Source organism: Pseudochaenichthys georgianus, chromosome 15 (genome assembly GCF_902827115.2).
Source record: "Pseudochaenichthys georgianus chromosome 15, fPseGeo1.2, whole genome shotgun sequence".
Taxonomy (NCBI): Eukaryota; Metazoa; Chordata; class Actinopteri; order Perciformes; family Channichthyidae; genus Pseudochaenichthys; species Pseudochaenichthys georgianus.
In genome coordinates, this window is record NC_047517.1 from 27,688,665 (window position 1) to 27,705,202 (window position 16,538).

Genomic DNA, 16,538 nt, shown 5'->3' on the forward strand with positions numbered 1-16,538 from the left:
CAAATGTAAAAGTCAGCCGAATTAGTATTGATACTGCAAGGAGACGTATTGTGTGAAGAGAAATTGAAGATGTTGTTTAATTGTTGATATATTTATGATCCACGTCAAGTATTCAGTTTCGGCGCCATTTCTTCCAGTTTTTCCAAAGGTCTTCTCATCAGGGCTCTCTAAATAAATAACTACGGCAGATCTGTAGTATGTAATGCAGCCGAACCGTGTATTACAATGCCGTTATGTGATGAATTTCAAAGAGAAAAGCAAGAGCACTCGGAATTAAGTATTATTTTATACTTTTAAAATGTTTTCCGGATTTCATATAATATAAACACCAAATCCCAGCATGCATTGCGGCTAACACATCCAATCAGTGAGCTTAAAACCATAGCTGAGGATCTTGGGTAATCGCTCGAAATGCCTACGTCTGTTTCCTGTTATATTTATTTTGAAATTCAGTTCCTGACGGACGCCAAAAAAGCCAGAGATTATGGAATTAAACCAATAAATAAAAGCAAGGATAATTGTGTGTTATTGGTGAGTACATAACAGTGTGTTATTTTGAAAAGAATAACAAATTAGAAGGAAAAAAAGATTTCAAAAAATACAGATTTCAGTATCCTGAGGCTCTGAGCCCCATTTATTTTCCTCACAGACGACAACAAAAGTCCGAAATTATACGATTTAAATTAAAAGCAATAACTGTGGCTTGATATTGAGTAAGAACATGTTTTTATGAACCACACAGCTTCCGGTCTTCCACGACCCGACCGGAGAAAAATACGTGCTGCAGTCTGCAGGCACGAAACACATTACCAGTAGAAATACATTGCTTTTAAAATCGTGCTGTGCAACACGAAAAAAAGGGGCAAATCGTGATGGTGAACACGAATCAATAGATTAAAAATCGTGATGGTGAACACGAAATGCCGTGAGACTGGGTTGCATAATAACGTAACACTATCAGAGACTGGATATATCCCCCCCTCTCCCCTCTGGTCGCTACAATGAGGGAAATAAATTACGGGCCAAAAGTTGTATTTACAAGTATTAAAAGTAAGCAGAGGACACCAAACCAACTGAGACCTGTCTGTCCGCTGCATCTATGCACACACTGTACCACACACACCTACACCACACACACGCACATACAGCTCCTAAAACAGGCTACAGCCGTTGTGTATTTTATTGTGAAGCACTAAATGGTTTTAGAAAAATATCGACTCTTTGTTTGTAGATATCTACTAAACTACAGCAAATACAGAGAGTAATGTAGGCCTGTTATACTGAGTGATATATATTATACACACTGCTCTGCTTTCTGCACGGACCTCACAGCTGTTCTCACTGTAAACATCGCGTCGCGATGAAAGCAGTTCATAAAACAATATCCAGGGGATGCATGCAGAGCTGTCATTGGCTGAGATAAGTCCGGCCGTGCGTCACGACTCTTTGAAACATCTCTGTTGCTGGAAATGCATCCATGAAGGAGCCGTGGAGGACCGTGGAGGACCCATCAGTGTATCCTCGGTTATAGCTCCTCCAGAGAGCCTCCTCGACGCTCGGTCCTCGGTCTTCGAAGTGCATTTAGAGAAATGAGATGTCCTTCAACATGGCGTGCTGAAATTCATTTCCGGGTCACTACCGGAGGACCGAGGAGTCGAGGAGTCGAGGAGGGGGATTTGATGAAATGAGAAAGGGCCTGGCGGGTGTAGAACGTCGCCATTGTTGTTGTTGTTGTTGTTGTTGTACCGGAACCAGTTGGGCAGTACTACGCACAATGCGGACGTGACTGTGCATGTAGCGTTTCTCGAAGGTTCGTTTTGCTTTCTTACAACGTTACGTTAATGTTAACTTAACCTTACGTTTGTTCAACCCGCAGTCTCACGGCATTTCGTGTTCACCAACACGATTTTTAATCTATTGATTCGTGTTCACCAACACGATTTTCCCCTTTTTTTCGTGTTGCACAGCACGATTTTAAAAGCAATGTATTTCTACTGGTAATGTGTTTCGTGCCTGCAGGCTGCAGCACGTCTTTTTCTCCGGTCGGGTCGTGGAAGACCGGAAGCTGTGTGGTTCATAAAAACATGTTCTTACTCAATATCAAGCCACAGTTATTGCTTTTATTTTAAATCGTATAATTTCGGACTTTTGTTGTCGTCTGTGAGGAAAATAAATGGGGCTCAGAGCCTCAGGATACTGAAATCTGTATTTTTTAAATATTTTTTTCCTTCTAATTTGTTATTCTTTTCAAAATAACACACTGTTATTTGCTCACCAATAACACACAATTATCCTTGCTTTTATTTATTGGTTTAATTCCATAATCTCGGGCTTTTTTGGCGTCCGTCAGGAACTGAATTTCAAAATAAATATAACCGGGAAACAGACGTAGGCATTTCGAGCGATTACCCAAGATCCTCAGCTATGGTTTTAAGCTCGCTGATTGGATGTGTTAGCCGCAATGCATGCTGGGATTTGGTGTTTATATTATATGAAATCCGGAAAACATTTTAAAAGTATAAAATAATACTTAATTCCGAGTGCTCTTGCTTTTCTCTTTGAAAGTCATCACATAACGGCATTGTAATACACGGTTCGGCTGCATTACATATTACAGATCTGCCGTAGTTATTTATTTAGAGAGCCCTGATGAGAAGACCTTTGGAAAAACTGGAAGAAATGGCGCCGAAACTGAATACTTGACGTGGATCATAAATATATCAACAATTAAACAACATCTTCAATTTCTCTTCACACAATACGTCTCCTTGCAGTATCAACACTAATTTGGCTGACTTTTACATTTGATCTAATTCATAGATAGGTTATATTTACACTATAACGGTGCACAGCTGATAGAAAAGGACTGTTTTCAAAGATATTACTGGTTTTCTTTGAATGTAAGAATGTAAATACTGAGTCTGAAATAGTATAGCAATATGCTGTAAAATGATGTGAAAGCATGCATAAAACTATACATCTTCAGATGTTGTACATACACACTAATAATACAAAGTTATTATGGCTGTGTGCACCTCCTAGTGGTTAAAGCACGTTATTGAATTATTGTTTTTATGTGTTATATTTGATTAAAAAAATATTAAGAGTACATACTTTCATAGGGGGAAAGTATAAATATAGAAATATAGAATATAAAAAATCAAGAAGATACTATAAGTGATCTCTACAATAAAACAGTTTAGTGCAGGATGTACACAGATATTAATAGGAGGAGGTGCAAAACAGAAAAACGGATTAACCTTTATTTAAAGGAGACCTATCATGCTATATTTAAATGATATAGTGTATGACCATACCTATATAAGGTATATTTATACATTTTATTTTTCAAAATACCAAACAGATCATTTTTTAGACATGCCTCGTTTCGCTCATTTTCGCTCTATTCCAAGCCCGTCTTTGAAAATTCTGAGCAGCAGCTGACCACGCCCCCCTGCAGAAGAGCAGGCATGAGCCGGCGAGAGTCACGTTACCATGCTTGCTGTGATTACGAGTGTGGAATAAACATGTCATCTCAGAGCAATGCATGTGTTCAAGCATACTATCAATTTGATCCAGAAACTGACCCTGAAGCAGCGGAGGTTTTGGTGGAGGTGCAAAAATCTCGGTTGCAGCAGGACGTTTCTGAATGGTTAGCTGACAAGCTGTTGTCCCTATTTATTTTACTCTGTTACGATGCTTGCTCCTTATTCCGTTCATATTTTGGCTAATTAGCAAGAATGCAATGTGTACAGTTTGTAACGCAAAAACAGCGATATATATATATTTATAAAGGGAGACATTCATATTTTCAGCATATATACAATGGCCTCATTGCGTTTAATAGTTTACAGTCCTTTTCTTCCAACATCCTGCAACAACCGTTGGAAAGTTGAATAACTTAGGATGATAAAAAGTATAACTCCAACAACACCTCAGTTGTCAGCAATGTGTGTACTTTCATGTGTTTTTAAAAGCTCAGTTATTGACTTCTTTGTGCAAATTGCGCCACGATGCCTTCTGAAAGGAGAATGTGTGCTGCATGGAGATACCACAGGTAACATTTTTGATAGCTTTACTAAGTTGTCTGTTTAAATACATTTTTCACATGTCATTCAATATATGTTTATCACAATGTGTCAAGACGGATGCAGTAACTTGAGGACTCTGTAACCTGTATGGTGGACCATCCTGGATTGGAGCCTGTGTGCCTAAATGTGTTCTCCCTGCAGAATGCGTTGAATATTTACAGAGCTGAACATGGTGGACTACAGTTGAGACAAATAGAGCAGTGAGTGGTTTGTTTGTTTTGACTGAAATTGTAAAACGAATGCTAATATTGTTCATGGAAATAAATACTGGTGTATATGGCTTTATGCAATCTTTCATTCTGTCATTGTACATGTACTATTATATACTACACAGCAATGGCATAACACACCCATGTGTACAACAAAAAGGTCCACACACACACACAACCTTATGCTTTTGAAATCAGAATATTCTTTACCCATCCAAACATGAATAATCACAACACATTTTGATATCAACTCGGAACTTTATTGTCAAAATCAACGGTTAAAAAAACCCATACAAAAAAACTAAATGTAGCCTACTTGTATTTTGTATAAATGACACTAAATATTTTTACAGAAGCTTTGTGAGCTGGTGCTGGGGCTTCCTTGGACGCAGGATCAGAGTGGTGATTCCGGCCTGCGTTGTCCTCAGGATACGCAGGGAGTTTCCTGATCCGTGAAATGTCGATGTTGGGTTCAGACAGCAGCCAAATTGAACCGTGTAGCATACCCGGCGATGACCTCCTCCCTGTCAGGTCGCTCATAATGGTGCAGGGTCCACAAAGACTTGGTCGAAGATGAGGTCCATCAAGTTGGCCACGTAGGGCTGTGCAATGGTAAAAAAAGCACAACAAAAAATGTGGTTTAGATTAGTATATGCATGTAAAAAACTGAAACTTCTTTCTAATATTTTTATTTTATATTTGTAAATAGTTGTATAATAAATATTTTAAACACTTACGGAATGTGGGGTCAGTCTTTACTGGTTTTGCTCTGCATTCTCCCTTCCTGGCCTTTGGGAACTGCAGTTAATTAGTAAGTATGTGAGGTGCTGGCCTGTAAAGAAGAACACATAGTTAGAACAAAATCATCTCAACTTAGTATTCAGGATGAGAAAATACTATTTGGATAAATATAGTCTGAAATCCCAAAAGATGGGGCTAAAACTCTCTATTTAGCAAAGCTCTATTTAGCCTTTTCCAATCTGAGTTAGTTTTGAACCGTAACGTGCATGCTGTGTTTCTGACTCAATGCAGGTGATGTGTTGGAGAGGGGCTGAGCTCAGTAGACTGACTGTAATGAGTGCTAGCCACTAATTAGCCTGTTGCTAGAGGTAAGGCCTCATCAACAACAACAGACCGACGGGGCTTTAGCTCAGTTTTACTCGTGGTGTGTGTCCCCCCTCGCATACATACAGTGTTGTATCCTAACACACCCCCATTTATATTCATGTGCGCAAACAAGTAAACACACAAAAGCTTTTACATATAACGCTGCAAAACACGGCATGTCTCATTAGCGTAGCGTAGCGTAGCTTAGCTTACAGATCGATGATATCTGATCGTTCTTACAGACTACAATCACAAAAGCGTTTACATATAACGCTGGAAAAAACGGCATGTCTCATTAGCGTAGCGTAGCTTAGCTTACAGATCGATGATATCTGATCGTTCTTACAGACTACAATCACAAAAGCTTTTACATATAACGCTGCAAAACACGGCATGTCTCATTAGCGTAGCTTACAGATCGATGATATCTGATCGTTCTTACAGACTACAATCACAAAAGCGTTTACATATAACGCTGGAAAAAACGGCACTTGCCTACAGAAGATTACGTTTGTTATTATAACTTACTCAATATGATTGTAGAGGATACAAAATACTAATAAATAGGAGAATAAATACTTGTGTTATCGCCTAGGGCGTGGCTTTACAGCCTTCACACAGATCGCCATTACGGCAGTATGTCTGAACATGTTAGCAAATGCCTGATAATTCAAATGACAAAGCAAAGACTGCGGAGCGTACAAAATAAAATGCTACAAAAATATATAAACACCTAACCGATGACTATTTGGGTTTGAGGCGACATTGATACGGCGATGCTACATGCTACAAGCTAGAGATAGCTTTATCAGGAAAAACACCGCTAAATAAAAACTTACAGCTTCAAAATTGGATGTGTCCTCACTGGCCTGGTCCCGGATGGTTGGTATTGATCCCGGGTTTAGCATTAGTTTGGAGGCATATCCGTGTTGGACTTGAGAGAAGTTAATAAACATGTCCGTGGTAAAATGTTTGGAACACACAAACAGAAATCTTCCGTGGTCTTCTGGCACATGTCCCTTGTAAATGAAGTCTAGCCACAGATTCATTTCTTTTTCCACTGATGGCATTGCATGCAGTCCCCTGTCCCGAGTCTTGCAGCCAACAACAGCACAACGTTTAATTGGCTTAGACATCCTGGCAAGAGCAGGCAAAAACACAGATGTGACTGGGGTGTTGATTATTTAGCCTGCCGATAGCCTATGCGAATGAGAGGTTTGGCAATGCACGTGGCCGTGGCTCATTCCCCTGATAGGTGGAGAGTTGACCAATAAGCGGAGCACTTCTTTGTGACGTAGAAAAGTATTGGAATGTGGATCCGTTTTTTTCAGATCCGTTGCAGCCCCTTTTTTAGAGATTTGGCGAAGGAGGAAAATAGAGAGGGTTGTGTTTTCTGACACTTGGTGAGTTCCCTGGAACACCGAGGACACATATTCATGTATAAAAGACGTACAAAGGTGCATTTTGCATGATAGGTCCCCTTTAAACATTAAATATTAAATATTAAGCCTGACAAAGTAATTAACGTCTAATATATTGCTTTCCTGCAATGTTAACTATGTTGAAGCACTTATTTTAACTGATATTATACACATTAATTATACTCTTATGTATGTAGATAGAATAAGAAATGTGCAGAATATGACAGTTTAATGGTGGAGGTACACACATATTGATAGATGTCTTGTAATGCACTGTTGAGGAACCTGTGACCCAAGTTTTTCATTCATTGCATAACTACACCGTAGTTGTGTATGATATGTCAATAAACCTTTGAAAATCTTGAAAGGGATGTGCAAAATAGCCATAATATACAGTCTTTAATTAACTATTAGTAGAGAATAACGAGTAATGAATATACTTTATTACTTGTTTCCATTCATGTCAATTGCAGATACATGTTTAGTCTTCTCAAGCACCAACTATCAAATATCTCTCCTGATTGTTGGCACTTGACAATCACCTTACCTGAATTTTACTCAGGTGTAACTAAAGTCTGATTTAAGGGTTGTTTATATTTCACATAATTAATCAGAATCTGCAAAGTAACTCAAATAAATGCAGTGGAGTAAAAATACCAGGTTAACCTCTGAATTGTCGTGGAGTAGAATTACAAAGTAGCAATGAGCTGTCATGTGGGTATACGGCATTATGGACACAAGTGATTTTCACCCATTTATTAATTATATGTTTTACATTTGATAACACCAATGTGTTTAATAATGGCAACTTCTAATTGTGGGAAAAACGAAAACGTTCAGTAGAGACGTCCCATAGAACATTTTGTGAAACACAATAGCCAGCATGTGTAGTTCTGGGGGGGTGTTCGATTCTAGTTTTGGATAATCTGGCGTGGTTTCGTTCCATTTCACACAGCTGTTTGACGCTCTGCGTAACCTTACGGGGACTGTAGTCCTAAACGATAGCTGGGGATTATGGGTAGTGTAGTGTTTTCGGCCATCCTAAACTCAGAAATGTTGACAATCGCAATGATGCTCGAAATGTCCCTTATAGGCCTACGTCTGTTTCCGGTTATTTTTATTTTGAAATTCAGTTCCTGACGGACACCAAAAAAGCCCGAGATTATGGAATTAAACCAATAAATAAAAGCAAGGATAATTGTGTGTTATTGGTGAGTAAATAACAGTGTGTTATTTTGAAAAGAATAACAAATTAGAAGGAAAAAAATATTTAAAAATACAGATTTCAGTATCCTGAGGCTCTGAGCCCCATTTATTTTCCTCACAGACGGCAACAAAAGTCCGAAATTATACGATTTAAAATAAAAGCAATAATTGTGGCTTGATATTGAGTAAGAACATGTTTTTATGAACCACACAGCTTCCGGTCTTCCACGACCCGACTGGAGAAAAAGACGTGCTGCAGCTTGCAGGCACGAAACACGTTACCAGTAGAAATACATTGCTTTTAAAATCGTGCTGTGCAACACGAAAAAAAGGGGCAAATCGTGATGGTGAACACGAATCAATAGATTAAAAATCGTGTTGGTGAACACGAAATCCCGTGAGACTGGGTAGGTTTGTTAGGAGGCTAGCTGTCATAGCTAACAACAGTTAGCAGCTAACGTTTTCTGCAGTTTGTGTTTCCCCTGAAAAACGTGATGCAGTTATAAGTTGTAAGTTAACTTAACGTTATCTTACAAGTTGAGAGAGTTACGTTTTGTTTAAAATCGTCAATGTAATGCCATTAGAGGTGTTGTGTTGAACATGAAATTAGCTAACTGTAGCTCTCAACCAAAGGTTAGCATGTTAAGCTGTAGCCTACGTTCTGTGGCAGCTCGCTTAATACAAAGAGGGTTTTTGTGCTTCATTGTAAACTTTTCTTACAAATGTGTGTTAATCTACCTGAAATTGTGGGGACAGTTTTTTTCTACTCAATGATACAGACCATTGTTGAGTTGATGCAAAACATACATATACTTTGAGTAATGTTACTTTGCTGCTAAAAAATGAAACATTATCAGATGAGAACATCACCAAAGTGTGTGAGTCTGTCAGGGGATTTGATCTGTTCTTTGCATGTTGTACAGGGCCTATGTACACACTGCTCTGGTATGAATTACAAATATAATTGTAAAATGTAAGTCTCGCTCTTGTCATCGTTCAGGCTTTGCATTTGAACCCCTATGACTGGTTGCGGAATTGAAGGGAACTACTTCCTGGCCTTCCTGACATCCAGGAGTGGATGTGGAGGACTACAAATACCTGGGAGTGCACTTAGACAATGGGCTGAACTGGAGGATCAACACTGACGCTGTGCACAAGAAGGGGATGAGCAGACTCTATTTTCTGAGGAAGCTGAGATCCTTCCACGTGTGCAGCAAGATGCTGGAGATCTTCTAGTCTGTTGTGGCCAGTGCACTCTTCTTTGCTGCGGTCTGCTGGGGGGGCAGCATCAGAGCCGGTGACACCAGCAGGATCAATAAAGTGATCAGGAAAGCTGGGTCTGTCATCGGCATCAAGCTGGACCCCTTTGAAGCTGTGGTGGAGAGGAGGACACTGAACAGGCTGTTGTCCATCATGGATAACCCCACCCATCCTCTCCACCTGCAGCTGGATAGTCAACGGAGGTTGAACCAGACCCTTTCTCTTTAGACTAAAATGTCGGGTATCTCTAGGGTCGTTTGGTGTTTTTTCTTTTCTGTTGCTTCAGCATATGAAACTTTGTATCTCTCTACCTCCTTTGCCTTTTTCTGCACTTCGCAGCCCTGATACGCAGCACTATGTTCCCCACATATGTTTATGTTTGCTCAGTCTGTCTAATAAACCCATACAATGGTTGTGAAAGAATACCAAAGCTGAGGCTGGACGATGATTGATTGTTGGTGTGCCATGTGTCACCGTGTGTCTTTTTGGTTTTGTGTTATACTGTATTTTATTGTGTGCAGCTCGTCCTTATCTCCAAGACACATTTAAAACAAAATAACCTTGAAGCCCCATCTCTCCCCACCTGCCCCTGCTTCCTACATCCCCTCCACACCACACCAAGTTGTTCTTCTTAATAATAATAATACATTTATTTTGGGGGGCCGCCTTTCATAACACCCAAGGACACCTTACAGGGCATAGGGGCAATATAGGGAACAATTAAAACAGTGGATTTAGTGAGATATCAGCCGGGGTAAGACAAGACAAACAACAGTAAATGGACTACAAAAGGACACAGGGTACAGTTTATATTATTCTTGGGCTTCTTTCGACTACAAGAACTCAGCGCACCGTGCTTTGAAGTGGTAACGTATTTCAAAGGTTCTGGATTTGTTTACAAATCTAGAAACTAAATACAAAACTAGGACGATATGAAGATCTGATGTAAAAAATAATTGTGATAAATTAGACAGAACTGGCCTGTCTGTGAGCTCATTTTATGTTGGTTTGGTTCTTCTGATAAAGGTGTGAATATCTAAATAATATACCACCATATGCTATTATCATTATTGTGTCCCTGTTCTTCAAGCTAAGGCATTGCTAAATTAACAACTCTTGGCTTACAGAGTGGTAACATGAGACCGATTTTTATATATAAAATATATTTTTATTTTATAATTTATTTTAAATATTAACAATATAATAAAAGAAATGGAAATATATACACCGGCAAATATTTAATATAAATACCTTGTGTGTGTATAGCTATTGCTTTATCTGCTTAATGTTATTTTCATAAGAAAGTCCATGATTATAAGTATGCAGTATCATAACTACATCTTTGATGTTTATAAAAAACCAAACCGTTTGAAAATTGGTTGAAAATTGAGCAAGCTATGGTTATTTAAATAGTCAACCATAATGTTATGAATGAGAGCACTGCCTGTAGCGAGATGGCGGCCATGTGGCAACGTCGGTCAGGGTAGCTTGTGGATTTACTCCGGGTGGAACTAAAGTCTGATTTAACACTTGATTATATTTCACATCATTCATCCAGATCTGTGAAGTAACTAAAGGTATTAAATACATGTAGTGGAGTAGAAGTACACCATGTACCTCTGAACTGTAGTGGAGTCGAAGTACACCATGTACCTCTGAACTGGAGTGGAGTCGAAGTACACCATGTACCTCTGAACTGGAGTGGAGTCGAAGTACACCATGTACCTCTGAACTGTAGTGGAGTCGAAGTACACCATGTACCTCTGAACTGTAGTGGAGTCGAAGTTGAAGGAGTAAGGTTTCACTTCTCCGCGCCGATCCTATGAGTTTGCTTTAAAAGAAGGAACACTCAAAACAACCAGGACGAGGGTTAAACAATAATCTGTTTTAATTATAAAAGGTTATAATGCAATACAATATAATACCATATCATATCATATCCGTAATGTAAGGAGTATGCCTACTCCTGCCCTGGTTCACGTGCTGCAAGACCCTCCGGCCTGGGCAGCGCGAGAAGAGAGAGCAATGTTAGCAAACACCAAACTCCAACTCCAACATTTATAGATAAATTGATTTAACAAAATAAAATGTTATGTAATTCAAAATGTGACAAAAGAACAATGATTTGTCTTACACAAGATTGTGGTCTAACAGAATGACTCCTGACCTCATGGGGTCAAATAACTCAAACATGTGGCCTGAAGAACAAAAGGACCTCTTACTCATTAACCCAATGGACTCTCAGAGATGAGATCTAGCCATGAGGTGGCTGACTTTAAAATGAACTGTGACAAATAAACCACATGCGTGTGGGTACATTATATTTTACACAATATAACACAAAACAACACTACATTAAGACAATAACCACTCAAATGAGCCTTGGTGAAAAGCATGAAAGACAAAACAACTTAATCTACTCTCATTGTTCGTGTACATCTTTACTCCCACTATTCCACCATCAGTATGCCAACTTTCTGGCCCACTAGTTTAGCAGTAGTTGAATCTCACTGTTGCATGATCAACACAACTCCTAAATAACATTACAATATATATTTCTCACAGTGAGCTCGCCATCCAATGCCCAACAAATTCTCATTTCTCCATGTCCAATCTAGGTGGAATAATCCACTATTGTGTTCAATTTGAATCAAACTTTAACCTGCATGTACTTCATATACTCAGCAAAACCTATTCTTACTTTCCCTCAACGTTACTGTATGCAATTAAGTTCCTCTGAAATATAATTAAGTAAAATTCTCAGTAAATGACGAATACCACGAAATTCACGATGCAATATTTCTTATTTATTTAAATATCTACGACACATTGATCTAATAATCTTCAATGTTATTCCCCCCTTTTTTGTCAATGCTCAGCAGCCATTTTTTAGGCTTTTTGGAGAAGGGCAAGCAGTCACACTCAGGGCTGCTGCACAGCAATTAGAGGAAAGCTGTGAAGAAAAAGGGGGGCTTTCTAGAACCCACGGTATCCTTCCAGCATGACTTCGCATTTCTTTATCTGACTTTTCTCCCTTATCTATTCGTAATTATTCACAGAAAATTATTCCCCGTACAGTCTATCCAGCTTTATGGTGCGATGTTTATTTCAACAGATAATGCGACCTTAGAATGCGCTTCGACACGGCTTTTCAGCGATGTGACATTCTCATGGAGCCGAAACCCAGGTCAACAGAATCCTTTATCGTCACGTTTAGCCTTCTAGATTAACCCCACAGAACAAGAGAACGAGATTCCGTTCGTTTCAAAATGGCTTTTTGAAATGTGCGTATCCCCCCCTTGGATTTATACTTATAATGCTACTGCAGCTTCCTATGAGACTGAAAAGCATTATTCTGTTTTGTTCTGGATGGAATCTTTTTTAGGAAACCACTGAACTTCCCCGATGGGTTAGCCGTCTCGATTTCTGAAAAAACCCACAGGGCCTTTCACCTTCGTCTTACACTCCTCATCGCTTCACGTGGAGCTAACGAGTCAGTCGTGCGATTCTGAAAAATCCACGAGGTTCCTAACCGTTGCTTTATTAATCTTATTAGTTAGTTTGTTACCTACCTATGCTAAAATATGCATTGCATTCTTTACCGTAAATGACACCTGGAAATATCTTTGACAACTCTAAAATTTAGCTTGAGCCAATTACAGACCTTCGATAGAAACAGGCGTCCGTTTTACCTTTCAGTTGGATCCATAGTTGTCAAATATTATTCCAGGCATCTCCCTCCGTCCGCTGGCTGCCAGTGTTTCCTCAACAAACAAAAAAACACTCATGACGTCACCACGTCGGCACGTCCTCACGTCATGACGTCATCGGGGTCACCATTTGAAGGAGTAAGGTTTCACTTCTCCGTGCCAATCCTATGAGTTTGCTTTAAAAGAAGGAACACTCAAAACAACCAGGACAAGGGTTAAACAATAATCTGTTTTAATTATAAAAGGTAATAATGCAATACAATATAATACATTACCATACCATATAAAACCATATCATATCATATCCGTAATGTAAGGAGTATGCCTACTCCTGCCCTGGTTCACGTGCTGCAAGACCCTCCGGCCTGGGCAGCGCGAGAAGAGAGAGCGGACAAAAGGCTGAACAGATTCTTTCATACCAACACAAACAGGAAGGGGTGGGGTCAAACTGGTCCTCTTTTCAGGTTATCTCATTGGGAGATGCAAACGTGAATCCGCGCGTGCCAGCAGAGAACCAAACAGTTTCAGTTTGAAGCAAAACAAACACCTCTGGCATTCACTGTCTCATATTTCTGCAGCCTCCACACACAAATCCCCCCACATTCCAGAGACCTCAGTTGTGTATAAAGGATATTCCCTTGTTCACAAAGATAACACAAAGATTTCATCTCTCATATCTCCAACTTCTGGTTACACAGACTGCTTATTATTAATACAAAGTAATTAAACCCACACATATACTATTCAAGATATGTAGACTTCCCTGAAACATGACATGCTAGAGATCTTAAGCAGAATATACTCTCATCCACCTAGCCCCCTGTCCTGCATACCTACACCTCCCCCACAGAGCAATAAAACCCTGTTTACTCCAACCAGCCCAGAATGTTTATAGCCATTTTAGTCCTCACATTTATGAAAGGATAAAACAGAGAAATCAATATAAAACACAAACACAGGTATTGTTTGAACAGTATTCGCTTAACTGCTACTATTGATAATTACCAGAGAAACTCAAGGGACCTCTTTTAATATCTTGAAATTGCAACAAGACTTTCTGCCATTTCAAATGTAACACACTTCTTAAATATCAGATGATAATAATCTTCAAAGTACACCATGTATCTGAGGTTACCTACTGTAACCCAGCTTCTATGAGTAAATGGCGCAGCCCTCTAATGGCGCATTTCCACTGCAGCGGGGTAGCCCCGTTTAAGCGTCCCTAAACGTCCTCGCTCAGGCCTCGGGCTGCCTCGCTGGCCGTCCGAGGCCGTGGCGCATTTCCATTACAGTTTAGGACCTGGGGTAGCAACGCAGTGTAGGCGGGGCGATCGGCTTTTTGGCGGGTTTTTTGGGCGGAGCGACGCTGGGTAAAACTGCAGTGGCGTCATCTTCAATGCGACACAACTCACAAAACACACACAACAATGGAGGATGTGGAAGCGATCGTTTACTTGTTTCTGGTGAAATCCATGGTGCTGACATGCTGTGCTCTGCATAACCTCTGCGAGAGTCATGGAGAGGACTATGATTATGGGTGGAATGCACCAGCAGCAGCAGAGCCTGGGGTCGCAGTGGCTCAAGGTGCAGAGGAGAAGGGCACTGACATCAGAGAGGGTTTGATGTGCTACCTGAATACCTAAATATGCATTGTATTGTATTCATTGTATTGAACATAAATACATCTTTTTTTTTCATATACATGTGTTTGTCAAATGTTTTAAACAAATGTTATCTGAATTGAATATTTAGTAAATATTTGAATTTCAAGCACCAGTAAGTACTGCCCCATAATAAGAACATTTGAGGAAATATCAGATCATGAAAAGAAAATCTTTCTAATAAATTAAGCGAATATCAAAGCTAACTATAAACATAAATACTAAAGTGTAAAACACAGCAAAACTATATTCATAAATGCAAGTGTAAAATAGTGTGGACAATTGTAAACATGGATGGAGGTTAAAGTATCCACAACATAACATATTAAAATATAACCTCAATCTTTCTTCTAGACATGTTAAAAGCTTGCTTGAATGGGTTATAGGTTTCTTTTGTTCTCTCGTCTTTGAAATATATAAGGAATGTGTTGTTTGAGTCTAGTAGAACGAGGGTATTACAATTTCTACATGTATTTTATCATGTATTCTTATACTATTACAAAATAAACATGTAATAATGTTTTAGAGGAGGACCTCAAGCTAGCAAACTCAATTTCTTGCTTTAAATCTCTTAAAACTAAGGGGCTTTTTCCTGTGTGTTTGTTATTGCTTTATAAATTCATGTATGTTTATATCTTCTCTAAATCAAGATTATGTGAATCTGATTTCTTTCTGTTGGGTGCAATTCATTATCAACAAGAGATAAGATAAGTTAAAGAAGTACTTTATTAATGGCAGAATAAAAATACAAAAAAAAATTTGTATCAAAAAAGGCATGCCATTAAACAATACAAATAAAAAAATGTAAAACTGTATTGCAGCCAGCATAAATATACATGGCATTGTAAAAATAAATATAAAATGAACATTTTAAAGAAAATAAATAAACAAGGAAGTACAAATGTTGCATTTAAAAATTAACTACATAATAAATATGTACAATAACTATTAAGGTTATTTGAAGTATCACGGAGGAGACGGGCCACGTCGGCACATCCCCCTAGCCAAGAGTGCGCAGGAAGGCTAGGCCGCATCCAACTCCCATCTCCGCTCAGCAGACACTTTGGCCCAGTCCAAGTGCCGTTCCTGCTGGGCCATGTGCTGTTCATGGTGCCGTTCCTGTTGGGCCCGATCCTCTCCTCCTCGTTTCCTCTTGCCTGGGTGACAATAAGATAATAATTAGCAATAAGAAAAAAACACAGGACAGGTACAGGTCACACAAGGATATAAGAATAACATGTATAAACAGAACAACAGTAAGGTGAACTAAAGAAAGTTCTGGCACTCGGTGTTGGTGGTTGAGTCGGGTTAGGGTCTTCGGCTGGGGTTAAGGGCGAAGCATGATATAGTCTGCGCCCCACTGGGTCCGCCCGGCACTATAAGCACAGACACACCTGCTCAATAACACCCCCTGCCTGTTGTGCCATGCGTAATGGCGCATCACCGTCCCTGGAACATAGCAAAACATGCCTATCTTCCCGACGGGGTGAAGGCTGGGAACAATACATACCGGCCGCTGTGAGAAAGTAGAGACGAAGGCCACCTTGCCCGCGATCATAGAGGGGGAACAGCAGCTCTCTCTGTGTCAGACAGGTAGGAGAGCGCTCAGCTGGATCCCTGACGTCACTCACTCTGACCAGACACTCCGTACAAAGTGTGTCAGAGGAAAAAGGAACATCCCTCCTATAAGAGGGGAAAAGGGCCGCTCTCCTCGTGCGGAGAGGCAGGAGAGAGGCGCACAGCTGGCTCCCTGACGTCACTCACTCCGACAGGACACCCAGTACAGGGTGTGTCAGAGAGGAAAGGGAGACATCCCTCAAATAAAAATGAATACATGAACGTGCAAAGCCGTGGAGGAGGAAATTCCTGGTGG